The sequence below is a fragment of the Xyrauchen texanus genome, chromosome 11 (genome assembly GCF_025860055.1).
Source record: "Xyrauchen texanus isolate HMW12.3.18 chromosome 11, RBS_HiC_50CHRs, whole genome shotgun sequence".
Taxonomy (NCBI): domain Eukaryota; kingdom Metazoa; phylum Chordata; class Actinopteri; order Cypriniformes; family Catostomidae; genus Xyrauchen; species Xyrauchen texanus.
The window spans coordinates 16062036-16077138 of NC_068286.1; the positions used below are offsets into that span (position 1 = coordinate 16062036).

Below are 15103 nucleotides of genomic sequence, written 5' to 3' on the forward strand. Positions count from 1 at the left end.
CAGCTGAGGAATTACTCGAGTTGGTTACTTTGGCCACACGAGCAAGAGACCCCCAAACGCTCCAAACTAGAAGACAGATTTCTGTCTGGGGGCCAAAAAAATATATATCAGTCTATATCAGTCCCTTCCTTTCTTTGATGACCTTCATGACAAGCTCTCTCATTCATAGAGAAAACCTTATACTTCCTGTGTCTTCGTGCCCTCGACGTCAACATATTTGACTATCGTGGGTGCCGAAGCACGGGGGTATTCAGTGATGCCACCGGTAGAAGAGACACTTGCGGGTTATCTCTCTCCTGGCTCAGCATCATCACTAATGCACATAATGCAGATCCAGTTAACAGCCAGATTGCTTCAGTTCTGGAATTTCTGCAGGAAATATTATCAGCAGGCACATGCCCTGCCACTCTCAGGGTTTATGTGGCTGCTCTATCGGCTTGCCATGCCTTGGGGAGACATCCTCTGCTCCCTCGCTTTGTTCATGGAGCCATGCGACTAAGACCTCCTGCTAGGGCCAGGATCCCTTCATGGGACTAAGCAATAGTCCTTGAGTTTCTGGTTGAGACCCCCTTCGAACCTCTAGAGTCAGCATCTGATAAACTTCTGACTTTCAAGATGGTTTTTCTTATGGCAATTTCTCTAAAACGAATTGGGGAACTACAGGCTCTGTCTGTCTTACAACGCCAGAGCAGGAAAGACTTCACAGACTTTGTCCAGTCCGTGCCCTTCAGACTTATGTCCACCACACTACCCAGTGACGTAAGTCAGGGCAACTATTAATTTGCCATGGGGGCCGCAACAGGAGGGCGGCCGCCACCAAGCAGACAATGTCGCATTGGGTGAGGGACGCTATTGCCCTGGCCTACGAGGCGCGCGGTCAAGCTTCGCCAGTAGGTATCGGGGCTCACTCTACCAGAGGGATCGTCTCCTCTAAAGCCTTGGCTAGAGGTGTCCCTCTGCAGCATGTTTGTGATGCGGCAGGCTGGTCCTCCGCACACATTCATAAGATTTTATATTTATTGGATGTTCATGCCACTCTGGGCTCTTATGTCCTTGAGTCAACATCACAAACTCATGTCTGAGACCTCTCGCGCTCTTGTGAGCACAACTACACAACCGTAAGGGGTCCGGACATCCAGAGTGCGGCGGCGTGGGTATTCTCGTTCCCAAATTGCTAAATCAGCACAGCATCAAAGTGTAGCTTTTTGACAGGGAATGTTCCCTGATAAAAGCGGAACGAGATGCTGCGCTTCGTTGCTGGACTGGGATGCCCCAGGTCTGCTCTTCAGACAAAATACCTGACGATGCACCTGTGACATATCTATTTATAGCCCTGCTACAGGTGCATTCAATGATGTCACCAGCAGAGGCTATAAATTCTGGTCAATTTCATTGACGTGTTGCACACATATTCACAGCTGGTCACACCTAAAGTTGTTCCCAAAGCGCTAAATCAGCGGAGCATCTCGTTCCGCTTTTATCAGGGAACAGGGGTTTCATCCAAGTAACCCGACATTGTAAAACAAAGTACAATAAACTATATCATATTTTAGATAGTATAATATACACTATCCCTTTAACTAGTCTAATTATAGCCTACTGAATGTGTTTCAGTATTCAAAGTTGAACTCCCAAATGAGATGTGATCAGATTATACAGTATATCATCTCAGTGATGACAGATCAGTAGAAAAAAACAAACAAACTTTCAATCAAATTGATGAGAGAATATGTATTTATTAATTCCCATTAACAATATCTGGAATAATGTATGTGCACGCATCAACACATTATTAATATTTAGTCCTTTGACAAGTGTAATGAACATTTAATTATTTAACATTCACACAGACTATATTATACATGATCATTTAAAAGAATTAAAAAAAATATGTTATATTAATATCTGAGCATTTTTCTCTGGATGGGACTTTAATAACTATTCATCTATAAAAAGGGTGAAAAAACACCTGATTAGAGAAAGACACACGCAGAAGGACAAGGAGTACCATTCAGCACTTGCAGCTGAGACAATGAACCGCTGCATCACAAAATTCAGGTCAGTGGACCCAGGAGCTTCAGCCTCAATGGTGAGTGTGACATCCGTCCCTGACTCTGTGTGAGAGGGTGCGGTGATTGTTACAGTTCCCTGAGCACTGATCCCTGTATCCAGATTCAGGGAGTTTGGAACAGACACGCTGAAGCCGCGGTCAGTTCTGGCTCGGATAGTGTACCTGCCTGCTGTAATATTAGTAGCCACTGTAAAGTTTAAACGAAAAGGGACTCCAGGCTCTAAAATATTCTGTGACTGAGCCTAAATAGAAACAGATAAGATAGAGTCACTATACGCAAGGTATTTACCAAACTCTGGTGTAAAAGTAAGTGTATTGCGATTTTTTTATTTTTTTATTTATTTACATTACAGTACTTTGGTGTTGGTGTAATGACCCATCATCTCATGCTTGTTGAGATACATTTTTGTGTGTCTTTAAGCTCACCATGATGGTTATTCTGGAGCCTCTCTGCTGTGTGGGTGACTGCCTCTGGAATCGGGTAGATGCTAACGAGGCATTCAACAGCCCTTTCAGCTGAACCAGAAATGCCCCCTCTGGGATTCTGTCAAAGGTAACCAGATATTCTGTCCCTGCCACTGCTGTGATAGTTCCATTAACAGCACCAGATCCTGAAGCATTAACTAGAAGCACTTCTGTCACTGTGGCTCCTCCAGTTAGAGAGAGAAACAAAGTGGCATTCCCACCTAAACAGCAAACACAGAAAGATAATAAAGGATCAGCAAAAAATTGTTTCTGTCTGGTCCATTTACCATTTGCAATGCTAAAAATAACAACAACAAAAGCAGAAACGAGATGGACCATCACATGCTTTTTTAAATAGGAATGCTTTCTTCTATTTTCTATTTACTATCATAAATAATTACATAATTTACATGACTTCATTCAAGTAGTGACATTTACAAAACTTCAAGAAGATGTTGTCATACCAGTTAAAGGGCGACTGTCTTTTGGAATAAAGTCTCCACGACTTCCATCATATTCCACAAAGTTAAAAAGGAAGTCCACAGAACTCTGACCTGTTTGGGCAATTAAAGCATACAGTATATTGCAGGACAAAAACATTTTGCAAGATAGTGGAGAACTGTCCATGTCTCATATTTCAAAAGCAACTTTATTGCTTAAGCATTGTCCAATTAAAAGGCTAATAAAAAATGTTTTATTATTAAGATCGCTGTTTGTTTGTTTGTTTGTTTGTTTGTTTGTTTGTTTGTTTGTTTTAACTGAATGAATGAAATGCAAGTCATATGCAATAAAAATGAAAAACTTTACCCAAGACTTTCAGGGTATAGGAGCTTGTAGAATAAATGCTGATTCTCCATTCCCCTGTCTGGTTGCCAGAAATGAGTTGTAATCTCCACAAATTCCCCACAGTCTGGATACAACCCAAAGGGCCATTTCCCTCTGATCCTGACTGAGACACACCTGAAAGGCAGAGAGAAAACATGAATGAAGTAACAGTGACAGTAGCACACCCTGATTAATACAAAGTAAACAAATTCACAGCCCTAACACAGGTACCTTGATGAGCTACCTGAAGTTCAGACACTGATTTGTTTAAAGACATTCTGGCTCATCTGTAGGACTGTAGAGTGTAAAGACTGGAGAATCCCCAGTGACATACACAGTCACATTGGACAGAGACTAATCCAACAAAAAAGAGAAGTTTTTGGCCTTTGCTGGATTTCTCACCATCTGAAGAACGGTCACCTTCAAGAAACAGAGGGATGTATCTACACTCACCTAGAACTTTATTAGGAACACCTGTACACCTACTTATTCATTTGATTATCTAATCAGCCAATCATGTGGCAGCAATGAACTGCATAAAATCACGCAAATATGGGTCAGGAGCTTCAGTTTATGTTCACATCAACCATCACAATAGGGAAAATTGGTGGCATGATTGTTGGTGCCAGACAGGCTGGTTTGACTGGTATAACTGATGATCTCCTTGGATTTTCATGCACAACAGACACTATAGTCTCTAGAGTTTACTCAGAATGGTGCCAAAAACAAAAAACATACAGTCAGCGGCAGTTCTGTGGACAGAAACACATTGTTGATGAAAAAGGTCAACGGAGAATGGCCAGACAGGTTTGAGCTGACAGAAAGGCTACAGTAACTCAGATAACCACTCTGTACATTTGTAGTGTGCAGAATAGCATCTAAGAATGCAAACACATTGAACCTTGAGGCGAATGGGCTACGACAGCAGAAGACCATATTGGGAACTATTTTTAGTACCATACTGTTCCTAATAAAGTTCTAGGTGAGTGTATATTAGGTTAAAATAAGACATTTATCCATATTTTAAAAACTATTACTATATAAATATATACATTTATATACCCATGGTATAAATTAAGATAAAACTGATAGCATAATGCAAATATTTACTTAACTATACTTTTATAGTAATTTTAATACCACAGGTCTGTTGAATGCTTGATTCTGATTGGTTTACAGATGTTCTAAGGCGTGCAATTATTTTGCAGTAAACGCAAGGCTATTAAGTAGTTCCAGGTCTTGAACTCTGAACAGTGCCATATCACTTTGCCAAATTATTTGAGCTATTTCAAAGAGCCATAGTGCACCAGTATGCTCACCACACACCAACTGTTGGTGGAGAGGAGAGAGTGGACTGATACTGCCAATTAATGGATGGAGATTATTAGGAGGCCATGATCGATATGGGCCAAAGGGGGAAATTTAGATGAGGACACCGGGGTTACACCCCTAATCTTTTACGAGAAGTGCCCTTGGGTTTTTAATGACCACTGAGAGTCAGGACCTCGGATTAACGTCTCACTCCGAAAGACGGTGCACTCCGAAAGAGGGTACAGTGTCCCGTCACTATAGTGGTGTGTTAGGACCCACACATACAGCAGATCACCCACTGCTGGCCTCACTAACACCTCTTCCAGCAGCAACCTTAGTTTTCCCCAGGAAGTGTCCCATCCAGGTACTAGCCAGGCTCAACCCTGCTTAGCTTCAGTGGGTAACCAGGGGAAAGCTGCAGGGTGATATGGCGAGGATTTCATCAAAAATAATACCATAAGTAGTTTTAAATTATCAATGAACGTCATACAAAGTCTAAAATGCATTAAAAAGCTAAATAAATATTTGGTGTGACCACCTTTGCCTTCAAAACAGCACCAATTATCCAAGGTACACCTGGACACAGTGTTTCTTGGTTGTTGGCAGAAAGGATATTCCAAGCTTCTTGTAGAATCTGCTACAGTTCTTCTATCTATCTAGGCTGTCTAAATTGCTTCTGTCTCTTCATGTAATCTCAGACTCATTGTTCACTGGGGGGCTCTGTGGGAGTCATGCCATATGTGGCAGGGCTCCCTGTTCTTCTATTGTATTCTTTTTGCAAAAGGAATTTTTGGAAGTCTGCAGTTTATATTTCCTATTGACACACTAATGCTGAAGATATAAATAACTATTTTAAAACAAATGTTTTTGTGAAACATTTTATGTGCTAAAACTTGTGCACAGAACTGTATATATTCATTATTTGAACATACCAATGCAGAGGTAGATGTATCTGTAATGACTTTCGTGGCCTGAGGCAGTGTGGCTTTTGTTTCCTCTATAGCTTGTCCACCAGAAACGTGGGCCAGGTCTCTGTACAACTGTATCTCTGACTGAGACATTGCTCTTGATGAAGTATTCTGTCGTTCTGAGATGTCTCTTCTACGGAATGAGGTGGAGTTTGTCAACATGAAAATGACCTTGATGGTAGACAGAGAGAGAAAGAGAGAGCAGAAGGTTTAGATGAAGATATAAAAGAAATATCATTATTAGAAATGTAGCATCACTCAGCAAGATAGCTGAGCCTAAGTGAAGTAACAAAAATAGCAGTCATGATTCATGGGACACTTTGCAGGAACTCACTGTTGACCTTGTGCTTTCTATCATCGCCTCAATTGTGCTTTTCAATACTGAGTCATTTGCTGCAGCATTGGTGAAAACAAAGATGTCTGAAGATGGAGGAGCTCCTGCCAATGCCAACTAGAGAACCATGAGACACAAAAACAGAAAAAGGAATTAAACAATTTAATTTACTTTCAGTCAGGCAATACTTGGTGGAAACTTCATAGTATCTTATATGTTTGAACACCATTGGTTTTTTATTTTTCTATGCCAAAAGGAGGTTTACACTAGTGTCCACCAGCACACACACATGCAAATGAACATACCAGCAGTCCTGATAAGCACATCTCTGGGGTGTCTCCTCCACCAGATGCTAAAAGAGGACTGATTCTCTCTTTGAAAATATCTGCATTCCTGGTCCTTATGAGAGGTCCAAAATCTGCAATCACACAACAACAAAGACAAAGATCTCCCATATTGCCTCTAACAGACTGTAGGAGCAAGTGCTGTTAGCGAGCACCTATGAAGGCCGGAACTGTACGCAATCACACACACACACACACACACACATGTTGTGTTTCCATGTTTTATGGGGACTTTCCATAGACATAATGGTTTTTATACTGTACAAACTTTATATTCTATCCCCTAAACCTAACCCTACCCCTAAACCTAACCCTCACAGAAAACATTCTGCATTTTTACATTTTCAAAAAACAGAATTTAGTATGATTTATAAGCTGTTTTCCTCATGGGGACCGACAAAATGTCCCCACAAGGTCAAAAATTTCGGGTTTTACTATCCTTATGGGGACATTTGGTCCCCACAAAGTGATAAATACACGCACACACACACACACACACACACACACACACACACACACACACACACGTTGGGTTTCCATGTTTTATGGGGACTTTTTATACTGTACAAACTTCATATTCTATACCCTAACCCTACCCCTAAACCTAACCCTCACAGAAACCTTTCTGCATTTTAAAATTTTCAAAAAACATAATTTAGTATGATTTATAAGCTGTTTTCCTCCCGGGGACTGACATATTGTCAGGGTTTTACTATCCTTTTGGGGGATTTGGTCCCCACAAAGTGATAAGTACACGCACACTCACATGAACACACACACACACACAAAAACAAAACTACAGAGTTTTACAATAACAAAAACATCCAAAGTTCATAGATTTAACAAAACACAGTATGTGCATCAACAATCCTCAAATCATCAGCAACCTATTGACAAAGCCTTAAATTTGCCTGGAATTTGCCAGCCTTTAATTTTTTAAACAAAACATAAATAATCTTAATTTGTAAAGCTGGTCTAACAGAATCATGATAGTGTTGTAAATTTACAACCTAGAGTCTATCCATCAATATGCTTGAGCATAAAAGTATATGTTTATGTTCAGAGTTACATTTAATGTTCCCATTTTTAAAATAATTGCAAATTATGCCTGCCTGGGTCATTAAATGGGACTAGTATATATTCTGAAGGTTCTTCTGATGTTCCTTTCCTGCTGTCTATGATACTGAAAGACACTCTCTTGGCCTCTTCAATGTCATCAGACATACCAGCTGTGGTGTCAATCACAAAAGCCAGCACTGAGGTCTGACTGAGCCCCATCAATCTGAAAAAGAAGTAGGATGTCATCAAAAATATATATTCAATTTGAAATACTAATAAAAATGACTCAAAACATCAGCCTACAGGGTCCTTTAGAATTAGGACAATGCCCTCAGCCAATCAAGCTAATCAAATTGCAGCAGCTAATGAGTGATGGATCGTTATGTGAACAACTTACATTTCATTTGAAAGTTTCATAACGCAGGTACTGAATGGGCTAGAACCAGCATTTTTTTCTCTGAAACTTTTAGATTTTTCCATTTAACACCAAGTTATTTTTTCCATAACATATACACTCACCTAAAGGATTACTAGGAACACCATACTAATACTGTGTTTGACCCCCTTTTGCCTTCAGAACTGCCTTAATTCTACGTGGCATTGATTCAACAAGGTGCTGAAAGAATTCTTTAGAAATGTTGGCCCATATTGATAGGATAGCATCTTGCAGTTGATGGAGATTTGTGGGATGCACATCCAGGGCACGAAGCTTCCGTTCCACCACATCCCAAAGATGCTCTATTGGGTTGAGATCTGGTGACTGTGGGGGCCATTTTAGTACAGTGAACTCACTGTCATGTTCAAGAAACCAATTTGAAATGATTTGAGCTTTGTGACATGGTGCATTATCCTGCTGGAAGTAGCCATCAGAGGATGGGTACATGGTGGCCATAAAGGGATGGACATGGTCAGAAACAATGCTCAGGTAGGCCGTGGCATTTAAACGATGCCCAATTGGCACTAAGGGGCCTAAAGTGTGCCAAGAAAACATCCCCCACACCATTACACCACCACCACCAGCCTGCACAGTGGTAACAAGGCATGATGGATCCATGTTCTCATTCTGTTTATGCCAAATTCTGACTCTACCATCTGAATGTCTCAACAGAAATCGAGACTCATCAGACCAGGCAACATTTTTCCAGTCTTCAACTATCCAATTTTGGTGAGCTCTTGCAAATTGTAGCCTCTTTTTCCTATTTGTAGTGGAGATGAGTGGTACCCGGTGGGGTCTTCTGCTGTTGTAGCCCATCCGCCTCAAGGTTGTGCGTTTTGTGGCTTCACAAATGCTTTGCTGCATACCTCGGTTGTAACGAGTGGTTATTTCAGGCAAAGTTGCTCTTCTTTCAGCTTGAATCAGTCGGCCCATTCTCCTCTGACCTCTAGCATCAACAAGGCATTTTCGCCCACAGGACTGCCGCATACTGGATGTTTTTCCCTTTTCACACCATTCTTTGTAAAGCCTAGAAATGGTTGTGCGTGAAAATCCCAGTAACTGAGCAGATTGTGAAATACTCAGACCGGCCTGTCTGGCACCAACAACCATGCCACACTCAAAATTGCTTAAATCACCTTTCTTTCCCATTCTGACATTCAGTTTGGAGTTCAGGAGATTGTCTTGACCAGGACCACACCCCTAAATGCATTGAAGCAACTGCCATGTGATTGGTTGATTAGATAATTGCATTAATGAGAAATTGAACAGGTGTTCCTAATAATCCTTTAGGTGAGTGTATATATATATATTCAAACAATATTTTGTGTATCATGTAGAGACACTCCAGAAGAAATTGTACAGTATATAATATAGTTTTATTTATCATGTTTAAAAAATTAGTCAATGTCATATAAATTAACTAGATGGAAATGTAATTCATTAACAAAGTGCTTCAAAAACCAAAAGTGTAGAAAAGAAAAAAGAAAATTTCCTATACCGAAGAAAGGCTGTGTAGCCTGCAGCCAGTCGAATTTCTTCCAGCACTTCCACGGTGTGATAAAGAGGCTGAGGCAGTTAGATCCATTTGCAGTGGTTTTAATGAACACAGGTAATAGAATCAAAGTAATCTTGACATCAGCTCACGCTGGCAATAGAGGTGAACTCAAGCAGGCAGAGGTCCAATCCTTAGGCTGGAATAGTAGAGGGGCAATCCAATAATCCGAATGAAACACAGGCGAGGGTCAGGGCAGGCGGCAAAGGTGCGAGAGTCCGTTTAACAGTCCAGGTCAGAGATTCAAGGTCTAAGGGCAACAGGGTTACATGAGAAACAGACAGGTAGGTAAAGCAATATTTCACAGAGAACAAAGGGGAAGCAGTCCATATAAGTAGAGGATAGGGAGCAACAGGTGATAATGCTGAAGGTAATAAGGGAATGCAGCAGGGCTGGATGGTGATGAGTGCAGAGTTAATACTCAGGAGAGAGGGATCGGATGACGTCAGAAGGAGGTGTTGTAGTGCGTTCCGTGACACACGGTCACGTTGATGGCCAGGTTAGCAGCGCTGTAGTGAAGAAAGCCATGCTCTGAGCTGATCGCATACTTATTGATTCCTCCAGTAGGATCACTTCTACTAGTTAAGTCAGCAGAGGTCCCATGGCTGCACTTACCTGAGAGAGAGAAAAGGTTAGTATAACTAGGCTAACACAAAAGAGTTTATGGTCTAAAATCTGCAGAGCACAGCAGATATTGGCATTTGTTTCTAACAATATTTAGCAAAATGTTGGTTTCACACAATATCAAAAGGTCATCACATACAAAGTATTAAAAATGTGCTCATGATATCAAAACAAATATCAATATGTTAGACTCGTAAAATAATTTTTTCTATCTTTTGCCTTTTTATTAAGCTATTCATTGTGCAGAACTTGACGTACTAGATCATTAATTATATATATATATATAGGATTTTGCTTAAGGCCCCCATATGCTCAGAAATGGCACTGCCCCATTTGTAACTGATAACAAACAAACAGGTGTCCAGTTGGCAAATAAGAAAGTGGTAATTAGTACAGGTGTCATCACTTTTTACCATATGTACTGATAATCACACTGGGCACCAAATAAAGCAACTAGGATCAGTCACTTAAGGTGTGTATGTGTGTGTGAGTATGAATGTCAGATGGCCCTTCCATCCATACTTGAGGCACCAGCTAAGGAATTTCACCTTAACAGTATAAGAATGATCCAAATTAAATTTGTAAATTGGAGGGTGTTAGTCATTTAAATACTCTGAAGGATTTGTGAGATGCAGCTTAACATCTAAAGCCCTTCTGGATCATCAGCACAAGGAAGACACCGCTGTAATAAATAAAATTGCATTTACAAAAATATAAACAAGAAAATCTAACTACTAAATGGTACTAATATGCTAAATCATAATACAAATTGAGCAACCATTACTGCAACACTCCATCAATCTGGGCTTTATGGCAGACTGGCCAGACAGAAGCCTCTCCTCAATGCAAGACTCATGAAAGCCCGCTTGAAATTTGCAAAAAGTACCTAAGACGTTGAGAAACAAGATTCTCTGGTCTGATGAAATGAAGATTGAACTGTTTGGCCTCTATTCCAAGAGTCATGTCTGGAGAAAACCAGGCGGCGCTCATCACCTGCACAATACAATCCCATCGTTAAAGCATGGTGGTGGTAGCATCATGCTGTAGGGGTGTTTATCAGTGGCAGGGACTAGGGGACTAGTCATGGTTGAAGGAAAGCTGAATGCAGAAAAAAATACAAAGATATAATTAATGAGGAAACACTTTATAATAATGGTCCGTCATTAATAGGTAACTGTGCAGGAATTAATACAGGATTAATGAGACATTAACACTTTAGTTACTACTATTAACTAATATGGAAATGTGATTAACCAATCAGTAAGTAATAGAGAACTGATGACTGAGGTAGTTCACTGTTTGTTAATCAATAATTACTGAATTTCATTTTCCTCATTGAGAACTATCAACTAACTATGGCTAATTTAAAATAACTACTTATTAATCACTAATCAAAACATTAACATTTCTAAAATGTGAATGATTATGTTTTTATTGTGAACATGATCGTGGGTTATTTGCTGGAATTAATTTATGAACATAACAGCTCTCTAAATCATACCAGGCTCTCATACCAGTGTCTGGTAGAGTATCATAGTCAGCTTACACAATATTCCTTGGGCTATCTCTTCTGTTCATTACAAATTATTAACTTCAGTAGGTTTGATATTGCTGGAGGTCTTTTTAAATAATTTTGGTAACCCATTAGTAATGAGTCAAGGGTTACCACATAAACATGAAGAAATTACTAATTATTTTAAAGTGATGGTCATGGTAATGCATTATTAATTAATTAATACACACTGGAATATACACAAAACATTTTTTAAATATTTTTTTTTATTCAGAGATACTTACAATCTTACAAGAAGTGTTTAATTTTACTTAATGGATCCAATGAAAAAAAGAAAGTGTGTCACGTTCATCAAGTTTCTAATCCAATCAGGCTTCACCATATTCAGTGCTAACGCTGATACCAAAAGAAGAGCGAGTGTGATTTTACTCCACCCTCCCGTCAATATGGGTTATTTCCATGGTTAATTATTGCATTATTAAATTTGGTCCCCATCAATCCTGAATATGTGGTTACATCCTTGACTATGTTACTCTACCAGACACTGTAGCCTTGAATTATCGACTTGTTACATTCATAAATTAATTCCCACAAAGAGCATATGCATGATCTTGTTCACAATAAAAACATAATCATTCACATTTTTGACACATATTAATGTTTTTATTAGTTATTAATTAGTAGTTATTTTAAATTTGGCATAGTTAATAGTTCTCAAAGGCATTGCAAATGTAGCTTGGTCGCTAGCGGATTAGCAGATAATTCCCTCGGCGATGACTCCAGATAATTAATCCTTTTTTCGACATCCGATAACCTTGTAACTCCATGGAAGTGATTGATCGATGTATTACAGCAAGATCCTCCAAGTCCGCCACAACCTTCACCAGCATTACAGATATGCTGGACAGCTGACGTTGAATTTCTCCCACCACACCATCCAAACTGAGTCCGTGGTCTGCGGCCTTGTGAAGGGTATCAGCTTGAGCACGTAAGTGTCTTTTAATGTCTCCAGAGGTCGAAGATTTTGAATTCTTTGACATATTGTCTTCATAAAACAGTTAAGAATCAGGGTGTATTGAATCTCTCTGGTTTATGGCATAACAAGCATTAAAAACTAGCAAAGAGCGCAGAGCACAACGTTAACACATCTGACACTCGAATGGTGTCACGCGACCCTCCCATTAGCTTGCACAATTAAAGGTTTTATGATTAAAGCATTTAACAAATGTTATTTTTTTTTATGAGTTGAATTAGGCCTACATTGGTCATTAAATGGGATTAGAATGTATTCTGAGGGTTCCTCTGGTGTTCCTCTCGTGCTATCTATGATACTGAAGGACACTCTCTTGGCCTCTTGAATGTTATCAGCCGTACTGTCTGGGTGTCAAACACTAAAACCAGCATTGAGGTCTGACTGAGCCCCATCAATATGAGAGAAGAGAAGAGAAGATGATCCAACAGAATGTCCAGTCGATTGTCCAGGCTTCTCTTTTTAATTCAATGAAACAGAAGATATATTTGGTTAGTCTTAAACTAACCATAAAAGTAGTCCAAACAAGTCAAGTGTTCTGAAGCCATGTGATATCTGTTAAGTCATTGTGGAGCGGAGGGGGGCGGGGCCGGGTCGGAATATCACACGCCCGGTCCCCAATCAGCCTGATGAGGCGCGCAAGGGATAAAGGCGGCCGGTGACGATGGTTCGAGAGAGAGAGAATTACGGGCATGTCCGTCATGTGTGTGTTTATGTTTATGTTTGTGCTTTTGGTTTGAGTTTAATTAAATTATGATTTATATTGACAAGCCGGTTCTCGCCTCCTCCTTGCCCATCCTTTAACTTTGACATTACATTTATGCATTTGGCAGACGTTTTTATCCAAAGTGACTTACAGTGCACTTATTACAGGGACAATCCCCCCAGAGCAACCTGGAGCAACCTGGAGTTAAGTGCCTTGCTCAAGGACACAATGGTGGTGGACGTGGGGTTAGAACCTGTGACCTTCTGATTAACAGCCCTGTGCTTTAGCCACTACGCCACCACCACCAACATAATGTGTTACAGTCATTATTCACCAATTTTTTTCGTCAGTTTCACTTAAAATTTTGTCTACGCCTCACACAATCTATCAAACTGCTTCAGACTTGGAATATAGCACATGAATATGAACTACGTTTATGGGACTGCCCCAGTTTCTATTCACTTACATTGTTTGAAAAAGAGCTGCAAAGGAAAAATTGGTACCGTACTGAATATAGGCTTGGTTGCCTGTGGCCAGTCTAATGTCTTCCAGCAAGTCTGTGGTACCATTGATTGCCAGGTCTGCAGTACGGTAGTGAAGGAAGCCATGACTTGAGCTGATCTCATCCTTATTGATGTCTCCAGTGGGTTCACTTGAACTAGTCTGGTCAAACAAGCCACCATGGCAACACTTGCCTGAGAGAGAGTTTGTTTAAAACTAAGCATTTCTGAGTAGTGTGACTTTGTGGTTTCAATTACAAGCATGCTGAGCTTTGTGATACAGAGCTGCCTACCTGCAGGTTTGGTTGATGAGAAAAGGCCAGTTGCCTCTGCAATTTTGTCCATTGCAACTTCTGCATGGTGCTGTGTTGGGGCCAAGACCTACATACATACATACATATTTTTCAAAAGTGTGAGTAGGATTATACAATTTTCAAAGTGTGGCAAAGCAGCTTATTTGAAGGGTGGAAAATTGTAAAGATGGCTAACTGTCATAAGTTACCACTACAGACTGGGGAATTTAGTTTTGAGATAAAAAATTTAAAAAAAAGGTACATAGCAACTACTTCAGAAACTACTATACCAGCTAGGTTGTTGAGAGGAAGGTCAGGTCTGATCAGGTTACTGAATGGAGCGGTGTTTCCCAGTTCCATCCAATTACTATGGCTATAGAAATCCTGCATACAAAAATACATACGTTTGCTAAACTGTGCTTAATATCCAGCGTGTTTATTTGAAAAAACCCTACTAATTACAGTATATTCAGTATATTTTCAATCATTTTAAGTACAAACCACTGACACCAGTGGAAAAGTACCATTTTCACAAATGCTGACATTGGTACAATCATAGATATACGAACATACTGTAAATGTCGCATTAGCAGCTGTTCCTATGAACCGCAATACGTTTGTTTGTTTGTTTGCCATATTAAAAAGGTCAAGGGCCATCCGTAATCATATGAAAGCAAGGATGTAACCACACATTCAGAATTGGAGGAGACAAGATTTAATAATTTAATAATCAAATATAGAAAAACCCCATATCAGTAGATCACTATTATGAATATTTTGGGGTACATTTCCCCATCAATGTCTATGGTGGTTAAGGCCCAGCATGAATGTGAATAGATAGAAGCAGTCTGCAAGAGCCTGGAGGGGTTTTTTTCCAACCAATTTTATCAAGATTTGATATGCCATAAACATTGGACAATATTCTAAAATATATACAAAGTCCAAATTAAAGAATTAATGAATAATGGTAATCATTACACTAATGCTACCCGATGCTTTAAGCTATATAACTCCTGCAAAACTCCTGTGACTCTAATTAAAAAAAAAAAAATAATTAAAAAATAATTATATT

General features: G+C 39.7%; 1 pseudogene; it reads right to left on the bottom strand.

Annotated features, from left to right (window-relative positions):
- Positions 1-1938: 1938 nt before the first annotated feature.
- On the bottom strand, positions 1939-14083 carry LOC127651318 (von Willebrand factor A domain-containing protein 7-like; annotated as a pseudogene).
- Positions 14084-15103: the final 1020 nt, after the last annotated feature.